Source organism: Sebastes fasciatus, chromosome 2 (assembly GCF_043250625.1).
Source record: "Sebastes fasciatus isolate fSebFas1 chromosome 2, fSebFas1.pri, whole genome shotgun sequence".
In the NCBI taxonomy this organism is placed as follows: domain Eukaryota; kingdom Metazoa; phylum Chordata; class Actinopteri; order Perciformes; family Sebastidae; genus Sebastes; species Sebastes fasciatus.
This window is the reverse complement of record NC_133796.1, coordinates 11,238,630-11,250,823: the sequence shown is the minus strand read 5'-3', so window position 1 is coordinate 11,250,823 and position 12,194 is coordinate 11,238,630. Positions and strand designations below refer to the sequence as shown.

The 12,194-nt window shown below is 42.1% G+C and overlaps 1 protein-coding gene across 2 annotated transcripts in view; it reads right to left on the bottom strand.

Annotated features, from left to right (window-relative positions):
* Positions 1 to 12,194, bottom strand: part of cskl (c-src tyrosine kinase-like) — a 56,073-nt gene that overhangs the window by 27,234 nt on the left and 16,645 nt on the right. Inside the window, exon 1 of one of the 2 annotated variants that reach the window (XM_074661768.1) lies at positions 6,832 to 6,856. The exons of the other annotated variant lie outside the window; for it this stretch is intronic. The gene's annotated coding sequence lies outside the window, so the exon portion shown is untranslated. Of the gene's footprint in view, positions 1 to 6,831; positions 6,857 to 12,194 lie in introns of those variants that run through there. 2 annotated transcript variants of the gene reach the window in all.

Genomic DNA, 12,194 nt, shown 5'->3' with positions numbered 1-12,194 from the left:
CCAGTTGTTTTCCACTTACAAAGTGTAATTTTAGAGCCATGAAAATGATGCATCTCCTTCAGAGGCCCTGGCTACTGGCTAGCATGCTCCCTGAGAACATCTACTGTATGGCCGAGCTTCACAGCACTGCCATATCCTGTGCTCAAACAGGAAACAGCCTAATTGCAGACCAGTGCAGATCTGTATGCAAACGGACAGAGCCAAATATATCCAAGGCTGCACCCAGAGGGCACCCGCTTCTTTCCCTTTTGCCATTCTTTACGTTTACTGCTGGAACAGAGCAGCGCGGCTCGCCAACCCACAGCCACATGAGCGAGCCAATAGAGGAGAGACAAGCGAGTGCTATTCTTATCTCTCTCCGACGCTGAGGAATGCCTGCAAGCTATTCAAGAGCTTCAGCATCACACTGCTCACACCGCTCTTCTTAAGTTAGTCAAGTGGTACTCAGTAAAGGCTGGGAGTGAAAAGAGTTATTCAATTTTCTTTGGCAGACTGTAAAGGACAATACCACTGTGTTCACTTTGGTGCCAATATTTCAGAGTTTCTCACAGAGAAGAATATGGTTCCAACAGCCATTCTGAAAATAAATGCAGTGATATCATTCATGTTTGATGCTCAGAAGGTGTGGATACTCCTGTGTAGTACAACGTCACCCTTGCTGAATATCCAAGCTATCTAAACCTTCAAAAACAATGTGCTACGTATGTATTGGGGCGTGTTGCTACAGTTACTGGTAGGTCAGGAGACAAAATACAAACCCAGGAAGTCCAGTTTGAAGGTTTATCAGACGCCAAGACGCTGCACATTAGTTTATATTCCTTTAGACAGGATTTTACATCTCTGGAAAGTAATTAATGCAGCGATGACTTGCTCCTCTGTCTTGATGCTTGCCATATAAACAATAGAATTAGCAATGGTGCAAGGTATTTTACCTGGTGTATATGTGCTCTGCATCAATTGGATTGGCTTGGATTAAATACAGAGAGTGTATATAAGAAGTAGATGTAGTCAACGTGACGTCACCCACTGCTTTGTGGACTTCCGTTTTGAAGCCTTGAGTTGGGCATTTTGCCCCATCGCCATCTTGTTTGTTTGCAACCAGAAGTGACACGAGAGGGTGGAGCTAAGTACAACTGAACGCTGAAAAAGACATTTTTAGGCGACCAAAATGTTGTAATTAACTTTCATGAATTGAAAACGCACTGTGAAAAGTTGTAAGACCAAAATGCGGACAACACCCAATTCAGACAGCGCCGTGGTAGCGACCTGTCAATCACAAGGTAGCCACGCTAAAAAGCATCCCCTGCTTTATGGTCTATTTGACTCTAAATGGGACCATAACTTACTAAATGAACATCATGCTGTATTGAGGAAGACTTGAAACTAGCAATTGAGACCATAAATGTTACAATGTTTACTGGGGTAATAACTCAAGTGGCTCATTTTCTCATAGACTTCTATACATTTTTTTTAATTTTTTGATGCCGTGCGATTGTCAGCCTAATAATTTGCATTCCAACCATGATCAAGGACTAGTCGAGTGCTTGACACCAACACTTTTTAATGAATAGTTTATTCTCTATACGACTCTTCATATGTTAATGCCACACTTCAAAGTATACATTTAGCATCCTAGTTCACTCCAGCTACCAGATGTGTCACATACACAAGTGGAAGTCACTTCTTTCTCCTCCTCCTCCTAATTTTCTCTCACTGTGCAACAGGAGCAGCTGGTGACAGTGTCATGGCAACGCACACGGTGATGTAACAGCAGCCTTTAATGTAGTACTTCCCAGAGTGCAGCGCTGCCTTTTCTTCTGCGATGCCAGATGACAGGAATATTATTACTGTTTGTCTTATGTGCCATTTTCATTATAACTTGTATTGTGTTCTACTTAAACTGTCTTTGTGCACCGTGTCTACTGCTGCAACCTTCTGCCCTGGAACCGCTTTGATGAATCTAGATGAAAGTGATAAAGTGATTGTGAGGTCCTGTTGTTCATCTACTATCTACTTTATATCATCTCGTTTCGCCGCATTAATATTTCACTGCACTGTGCCTCTGAGACAAATCCCTGCATATTCATTACACTTTTGGGAATAAAGCAATGTTTTGTTTCCTACTACACCAACATCCAGGAGCCAGGAGCTATGCTGCTCTGTTCAACACAAAGCATAACTGCATAGAGCATCCAAAAAACACCCTATGGCAAGTCTGTGTCTTTGCCCTAAGCCGTCCAGGCCTTCTTAAAGACTTCTCAAAAGGTGTCGGAAAGCAAATCATCTCGGAATAGACAACCAAAGGTGTCTCTTCCACCTCGTTGACACAGTGAAGAAAAGGTTACTCCTACACTCACATAATCACTTTGTTGAAAGAAGGAAAAGGATTTTTAAAAAACTGAAAGAAGGCTTAAATTATAGATAATCAAACAGCGATTTTGAAAATGACAAATGTGTTTCCTTTGAACGGTATGCTGTAGTTTCTGTAGTTCATTTGGGTCTCTGCTATCGTTTCTTTTGCAGCATCACTCATTCTCATTATGCAATTTGCTTCTCCTCACTTTATGTAGGTGTAATTTATTACAATCATTTTACTTCATCAATTTACACCACACCCACACAAGCTGCTCCGACACTGGATGAGAGACTGATTTGATTCGGTGACAGTACAGACGATGATGACAAAGTAATAGCGCATAATTCACAGTTGTTGGCACTGCTTACGAAACTAAACTCGTCTAGATATAATCGCTCAAATCACCATCTTACAAATGCACAAATCAGTCTCCCGGTTTGTCTCTCGATGGAGTTATGAGCCTTCCATCTCCATATTTCTGCTATAGAAGCAAGCTACATTTATCTTACACGCTAATCCAGCTCTCATTAGCCGACACTCAGCCCAAGAATCCCAACGCTGTTTGTACTGGACACCTATCATGTGCAAGCAACTGTGGGAATGTTTAGCTGATTGTTGCTCCGTCAGCTTTTCCTGGATAAATAAAAGCTTGAACAGAAATCACCAGAGAGGGCTGGTGTTTAACTGAGGCTGCTGTTGTCAGTTTCCAAAAACTACCGTGGCAAAGCCCTCGGGTTATGTAAACCAGAAGTCTGGCCCAAGCAGGCCCAAGGCCGTCCCCAGATTACAGTCCTATTAGCACAGCGTCGAGCAGAGGTTAGAAAAGTCTACTTTTACTTTGGGTGACAATTTAGCTTGGCTCAGCTATATGTCTGCTTAAATCAGGATGTCATTAGTTGTGCTGAGGGGAAATTCAATGTACTGAGCCAGCGTTAAAAAGCAGCTCCCACCACACTCAACAAAGGACAGCATTATATAAATTAAGCGGTAAACAACATTCCCATCAAATTCCAAGTCTGGTTAGTCAAGCAAGGCAACATAAGAGCTCTGTGTGCTGCAAAGAGAGCAGTACTATACACAACGCTAAGTGTGTTTGCAGATGAGCACATGTGAACGTGATAAAGGCAGCATTCAACCTGACCAAAGTCATGTCAGGTCAGAGTCAGGTGTCGGGCCGTCTTGTTTTTGGTTTCTGGGACTGACTGACCACAAGATGTTAAGGCAACTTCAGGTGCAGACACAGAGCTAAACATCTGCTTCCTGTATGATCTGACTGCTTGTGCACAGCTGGGCTGACAAAAATAGGCCTGAACATCCAATTACACCTCCCTCTACAAACAATCACACATCCTCTATAAGCCTAACTAACAATAACACTTGTGTTATTGACAGATTGAAGGAAAGACTACTACTAAAATATATGAATTATAATTGTAAAAAAAAAAAAGGCTAATGCATCTGAACATCATCCAGCTTCTGTGATGTACTGTAATAACTAAACTAGGGCTGTCAATGGATTAAAATATTGAATCGGGATTAATTGTCCATAGTTAATCACGATTAATCGCAAATTAATCACACATTTTTATCTGTTAATGTATCTTAATGGGAGATTTGTCAAGTATTTAACACTCTTATCAACATGGGAGTGGGCAAATATGCTTGCTTTATGCAAATGTATGTGTATATTTATTACTGGAAATCAATTAACAACACAAAACAATGACACATATTGTCCAGAAACCTTCACAGGTACTGCATTTAGCATAAACAAATATGCTCAAATCATAACATGGCAAACTGCAGCCCAAAAGGCAACAACTGCTGTCAGTGTGTCAGTGTGCTGACTTGACTATGACTTGCCCCAAAACTGCATGTGATTATCATAAAGTGGGCATGCCTGTAAAGGGGAGACTCGTGGGTACCCATAGAACCCATTTTCATTCACATATCTTGAGGTCAGAGGTCAAGGGACCCCTTTGAAAATGGCCATGCCAGTTTTTCCTCACCAAAATTTAGCTAAGTTTGGAGCGTTATTTAGCCTCCTTCCCGACAAGCTAGTATGACATGGTTGGTACCGATTGATTTCTTAAGTTTTTTAATTTCATATGATATCAGTATCCTCACTCTACTTTTAAAACTGAGCCCACTACAACCTAAAAATCAAAAGTTGCGTTAATGCTTTAAAGAAATAATGGCCTTAAAACAAATTTGTGTTAACGTGTTATTATTGTTTTAACTTTAACTTAATTATTGTATTATCAAAGTTGGTGTCAATTTTGTGTTAACAAGTTTATTTACAGTACTGTATAACCACATTTGGTATAGTACATACATTGTCTATTTTTAACCGTGACATAATCCCATCAACAATGTCTTATCTGTTAAAAAGGGATTTCAAGTATAGTGCCGCTATGGCTATCGAACATTGACTCAAGCTCAGCAAAGATAGCACAGAGTTAGTATGGTAGAAAAGAAACGGGGGTTGAATATGGAAATGTCACCTACTGGGTATGCAAATATACAGTATAAGCTCACAAAAACACTCAGTGCTGGAGGCTCTGCAGAGTGGACAGCATGGAACTGTCAACAACAAATGACTCGTGGCTGCATCACATTTGCCCATATGTAAAGTACTTGACAGCAGGCCTGTTTGTAACAGCAAATGATGAACACTTATGAGGGGAATCAGGTGGTGTTCAGTCAGTGAACAAATATGATACCCCTGGTTGGGAAATATGCAAATACAGTTGTATGTACAAAAGTGAGTTAATACATTTTAATGTCTGACGCCATTTTCGTTATTCAACACAATTTACTTGTGTTGCTTGTCACACTTTCACATTTACATTACAGACATTGAGCTGTAGTGGTGTCTATTTTTGACAGAACAGACACATTGTTATTTTTTAATTACAGGATAAACCCTACATTTACTTCACCACTCTGCTGTTCAAACTGGGAGCTCTGTTTCTGTCTTCCAGTAACAGAGTTGAGTTGTGTAAGACGAATATGGCCCAATCAAGGGAAATGCAAAAGGTCACCTCAAGTGCAAACCAACAATAAGTGCAAGTCTAACGATAAGAGAAGCACACACTGAATCCACAGACAACCGTTGAAAGCTTGTGGTTAACCAGACTATGTCTTCATCAAATCACAGCTTACTGCAAGAGGAGTAATTCCTCATTTTTCGTGCAAATGTCCAACAACACATCACGCATGTGTACATTTCTGCTTGTTACATGCATAGTCTTTTCAAAATAAACTTCCGTCTTCACAGGAAACAACTCAACAAAACTACTTAGTTAGGTTTAGGAAAAGATCGACTTGGTTAGGTTTAAGCAACAAAACTACTTAGTTAGGTTTAGGCAAAAAAACTACTTAGGTTTAGGAAAAGATCGACTTGGTTGAGTTTTGGCAACAAAACTTTAGGTTTTGGAAAATATCCACTTGGTTAAGTTTAGGCAACAAAACTACTTAGTTATGTTTATGAAAACATCGACTTGGTTAGGTTTAGGCAAAAAAAACTGCTTCATAAGTTTAGGAACAGATCGACTTGGTTAAGTTTAGGCAACAAAACTATTTAGTTAGGTTTAGGAAAAAAAATTGGTTTAGGTTAAAATAACTCCGTAAGTGACGTAACTTAAGTACGGAAGTTACATGACAAATAAATCAACGTTACCTTCTGGTTTCACTCGGGGTATAAACACCGGTCTCCTGGGTGGAAGTACAGTGTTTTTTGACACCATTCTGACCTCCTCCCTACGCAGCATTTGCCACTCTTTATACTTTCTGGTTCACGATTACATGGATTACATATGAACACATTTTGTGGGATATACAGTATACAATTACTTTCCGTAGATATAGCTACGAACGGTGTATGAGAACAGCCTGCAAGAAGACCAACAGGCTGACAGTTGAATAGAAGATCTAACAAGAGTGTCAGGAAAACCGATATGACTCCAGTTTTCCCATTTGTTTATCTTCACATGACTAGATACAGAACATTTTAATTAAATTACATAATAAGGAAGCCCAAGTCAGCAGAATGTGCAGTGCAAAGTCATGTAAAGGTGTGAAGATCTTTACTTTTTATTTTGAAGCCACTGGTTAAGGGCTGATGATGATTTGTTCATCTCATTTGAACTTAGTATGTTCTGTGCTGTGTCTCCACTGATCTGACAGCACATCGCCCAAATCAACCATGAGTTGATCAGGATCTAATCTGACAGAGTAGTTTTGCTGCTAAGCAGGTAAAATCAGATGTGCAACGTCAAAATATGTCCCTCAGGAAACACTTGCTGGAGTGGTAATCAAAACCAATATAACAACAACAATCCTTGAGCACACGCTGTGCCAGTGATTTAGTTGGTAGGAACAATTTACAACAAATCACGCCACTAATCAAACCTTTCAAACCAACAAAGATTAGAAATAAATTACTAAATACAAACTGTAAAAAGCATAGATACCCGAGTATAGATCGATTCCTGTTCCTGAAAGAGACGTCTGAGATTATACCAGGGAGGAAACTAACAGGTGCATTGAAGAGACACTGAAATATCTCAAGTAGAGCAGAGAGACAGGAGAGAGAGCTGCGAGGGATGGTAAATAATAAAGGAGGAGATCACGGAGTAAAAGGAAGTTGAGAGAGACTGTGGCTTACTCAATCATTACGACTGTGTGCCTGCCTCTGCCATCTGCCACATGAAACATTTCTAGCCATCTTCACCTTTTTTTAGCTGTGGTGCTGCTGAGTTTTCACTGTCCCACAGAAACTCTCTTTGCTCTTCTCTTTGGCTCGGCAGCAACAGAAGGAAAGGCGAATGCAGGGTTGAGGTCGTTGCGGTATTTGAACCATTTATTTAAACTTTAAAAATGCTGCCCCGACACGACCACAGACTTCTAGCATCAACCAGCAGCTGCACTAGAGGGATTACATATAAGTGCCTTGCTCACGGGTATCTCGCTGTTAATCGTTTAGGGAGGAGAGGAATGCAAGATTAAAGACCCTTATACAGATTCACCAGATGGCTCAGAGATTTGAACTAATAACCTTTGTAACTAGATCACTTTACTGACTTTACTCTGGAAAGTGTTGAATCAAACGGACTTCTAACGGACAGTAATAAGACATGATGGCTTGAGTTAGGCTTGTCGCGGTAGTCGGTGTTACCGGTGTTACACGGTGGTCGGGCACACACAGATTACATTAAGTACCCAACGGCCCCACACATTTAGTTCATTTTGGCGTATCAGTGGCATGTTATCAATACAAAGTCAGACGACGGACACTACAAACTGACCGTGAATGCATCCATACAGAGTCTCAGCTCAGAGTAGCAGGAGTCATATTTCACACACATGGGATGAGAGAGAGTTGACAGACAAGACGATGCGAAGCGAAGCAAAAAGCAAAAGCAACAACTTGGCAATATTTCAGATTTAAACCCAATGCTATAAGGGAACCATAACATTAATGAGGCCATGGCTGCGGAGCAGAGATCAAAGTAAGCGCACTACATATATTGAACGTCATCTTTTCTTGTAAAATGTCTGGTATAAATTTGTAACACCGGTGTTGTGACGAGTTTATTAACCGGTGGGAAAATTCCCTCACCGTCACATCCTTAGCTTGAGTCAGTCTGACTGTGTTAGACACACTATTTGTCATCAACTCCCGAATGTAACCACGAATACCAACAAACAACACTGAGGTGGCCTACTGGAATTTGAGCAAGAGGAAAAAGATAATCACATCCTTTCTTTGCAGCAGAGCAAAGAAGTCATGTGCGTGTCTAATCCACAGCCGTCGTCCCCCATTTTTATCTAACTGAATGAAAAATAGAGCAGCGTGACAGAAAACCCTCTCCCACCACAGGCAGACAGACAGGTGGGTAGACAGGCAGCCCCTTCTGCCTGCCTCTCTGACGTAGCAAGTGACAGGCTCGGGCTCACCACTGATGACGGATTACAAAAGCAGGGAGGCAGGAAGTGGAAGAAAGAACGGAAGAGGGAGAGAGAACCCCTCCTCCTCTTCTTCCTCCTCCTCCTCCCCTCTCGAGCTCGGGGAGGCTGCTGGACTGGAGAAAGCAGAGGGGAGGAAGGGTAGCGGTGACGGCTTATTGTTTGAGCTCTGTGTGCTGCGGTTCCAGTGTCAGCACACACTCAACCAGGCCTGCTATTTATATCCTCTCAATATCCATGCAGGCGGAGGCAGGCTGCAGTCGTTTTCATCATCGCATACATTATGGAGACGCTGCATTAAGGAGTCTGCCTGCTGTGAGGTGGCCTGCTTGTACTACTTTTCTTTCAGGATTTCCCCATTTGGACCATGTTGGGTGCTGCAGTCAGGATTGTACGGTGTTTTATTGTTTTTAGAAGCACATGTGTACAAATACAAAAATTAAGCATAATTCAATAAACTAAATAAATTAAGGGCAAATATATTAACCAACTTGTCCAGCAATTTAACATACTGTTTTCATAAAATTGGAGGACTTGTTAGAGAAAGATTAAACAAAAAATTGTCAAAGTCGAAGCAGAGGCTGAGATATCCTGTCTTTTAGTTCCTGGTAGGGGTCATGCTCCAAAAACGCTGGACTCTACACTTCCCATAATGCAACTCAAACACATCTGTCACAATAAGCATGATAAGCAAAACACCCAAGAATTCACTGCAACAAACAATATGAAGACCTAAACTTAGGCTCTTGGAAATTATGGTGGCGATTTTTTGTCAATCGATTAATTTATTTTTAACTGCATGATTGTTCGTAGTTAACCGCGATTAATTACAAATTAATCACACATTTTTTATCTGTTCAAAATGTACCTTAAAGGGAGATTTGTCAAGTATTCAATACTATTGTAAACATGGGAGTGGACAAGCTGCTTTATGCAAATGTAAGTATATATTTATTATTATCAATTAACAACACAAAACAACGACTAATATTGTCCAGAAACCCTCACAGGTACTGCATTTAGCATAAAAAATATGCTCAAATCATAACATGGCAAACTGCAGCCCAACAAGCAACAACAGCTGTCAGTGTGTTAACTTGACTATGACTTGCCCCAAACTGCATGGGATTATCATAAAGTGGGCATGTCTGTAAAGGGGACACTCGTCGGTACCCATAGAACCCATTTTCATTCACATATCTTGAGGTCAGAGGTCAAGGAACCCCTTTGAAAATGGCCATGCCAGTTTTTCCTCGTCAAAATTTAGCGTAATTTAGCCTCGTTTGCAATAAGCTAATATGACATGTTGGATTCCTCAGGTTTTGTAGTTTCTTCAGTATCTTAAACCTGAGCCCGCTGCAATCATAAAAATCACAAGTTGCGTTAATGCACTAAAAAAATTATTGAAGTTACGTGTTAACTTTGACAGCCCTAATTTTTCACACTAAATGGACAAAAACGATTATTGAATAATCAGAAAAAATAGATCAATCGCTAATGAAAATAACTGTTAGTTGCAGCACTACCGGCGTGATGAAAGATGACCTCTCATCACAGTAGTTTTATGTTGAGCATGTAGTGGTGAGAGTTAAGGAATTAAAGTGGAACATGCTCAGAAGCACAGTAACAGCACTGTGTGTGTGTGTGTGTGTGTGTGTGTGTGTGTGTGTGTGTGTCGGTGGTTGGCATCAACTATCCATTAACTATTACATGTGAGAGGATGCAGGTGTCTGTGTTAAAAGGCAGAGGGGAACAGAAGGACAGGATGACTGAGGAGGACGACTCTGGCCTGAGTGCTAAATGATATGCGGAGGCAGGTAAGAGAAGGAAGCTCCAACAGTGGCGCTGGGAGAGTTGGGAGGAGGTGGAGGGGATGCAGGCTGAGAGCTAGAGGGTTATGGGACTCTGGGAGGCTCTGTGCTCTTTTGACAAGACATCTGCTTGGCAGGTGCACACGTGCACACGCACACACACACACACACACGTACACACACACTCCACAGCCTTTGCTTATCCTCTCAATGTTACTGACGATGAATATACACACAACCACAAAAGTACACACAAAATGCCCTCATCCTCCGGTCTAATATATGCCACTTACATACATATGCAAACACATTCTCCAACCATGGCCTAATATATGCTGTCTCTCAAACACACACACATATGCAGAAGTGGCTTCAAACATCCCAGGAGGTGCGAGAGAATGAGCGAGGAAGGACGGGGCGTGGGGGAGCTGCTCGCTGCTGCTTTCACTGCCTCTCCTCCTCCTTTGATGGCAACACATGACAAGCCCTCCATTCAGACCAGAGGAGGAGGAGGAGACGAGGAGGCAAAGCACGAGGATGGAGACACAAAGAATGTCATTAGCAGCAGCCTCAGCAGGGTGCTGGTACAATATGGCAGCGGCATTAGTGGTGACTGGAGCTCCAAATCTCTTCAATAAAAGAAGCATTCAGAGGCGGCAGCACTGACACCATGGTGGAAAAATCACACTCAGTGGACTAAAAAGAAGGGAGAGAAAGAGGGAGAGAAAATGGAGACAGAGAGGGAGAAGCTAAAGGCAAAATGTAAAATCGCAAAGCACACAGGAATACTATTGGGCTCAAAATAGAGATTATACAGATTACCTGAGCGGAGGGTAATCCCAAATTGAGAAATTGACTATGTGCAGTGAGCGAAGCCTCTAAAACAGGGGTCTCAAACTCGCGGCCCGCGGGCCAATTGCGGCCCGCAAGACGATATTTTGTGGCCCCCACCTTGATATGAAAGTTTAATGTTAGTGCGGCCCGCAAATTTTTTTTTTTTTTATAAAGTTTTTTATAAAGTTTTTTTTGGGGGCATTTTTTCATTTTTATTGACAGGACAGTGGATAGAGTCTTGGAAAGGGGGGAGAGAGAGAGTGGATGCGGAAAGGGCCACAGGCCGGATTCGAACCCGGGCCGCCGCGGTCAGGACCAAGTCTCGTTACATGGGCGCCCGCTCTACCAACTGAGCTAACCAGGCGCCCTCGGCCCGCGAGTTTTATGTGAATGGCAGTTTGCCGTGGAAGGTCCCTTTGTTGCGCGAGCCCGAGCTGAACGAACCTACCAATCACAGCGGGGTATATGGCTCCCGGGGGCGGGCAATCGGCCAGGCTTGATGCAAGCAGAGAAACATTTCACAACAACTGTGGCGGCGCCCGTGTAACATCGCATAAGCTTGATTAAAGCTTGATTTATACTTCTGCGTTGAATCGACGCCGTAGCCTGACGTGCACCTCTCCAGAAATGTAACTACACGTCGCGGCGACGCAGACCGCAACAGCTGTGATTGGTCCAGTCTCTCAGCGATGCTGAGCGGCCAGGACCAAGTTCTACTTCTCTCTGCCTCCATCTTTTCAATGTTTGTTCACACAAATCCACTCAGATATATTTTCTCTTTTCGGCGTTGCAGTAATGTCAGTAAAAGTTCTGTGGTTCAACAGTTATTAGCTCCAACTCCGCTCAGTTTCTGTTTGTAGTACAAGAAGAAGAGGAAACTCATAGAGACGCCGCCGCCAACTAGCGGTTTGGTGGTGTAATTGCAGAGCAACACAAACACAGCAGGCACAACTTTATTGCGGAGTGACACCAAGTGGAATGAATATATATCTTGTCACACAGCCCCAATCATGTCTTTTTCAAAGCCTGCAGTGAAGAGAAAGGTTGGTGACGAGCACAGACAATTTCAGGAAAAGTGGGAGACGCAATAGAGGCCATGTTCAGAAGAACCGTTCATGTTCTTCAATGTTCCATTCATGTTCAGGACAGTTCATGTTCAGAAGAACCCATTCAAGTTAAAGAACTGTTAATAATGACGTTTGAGAAGATTGTTTTTTTTTTTA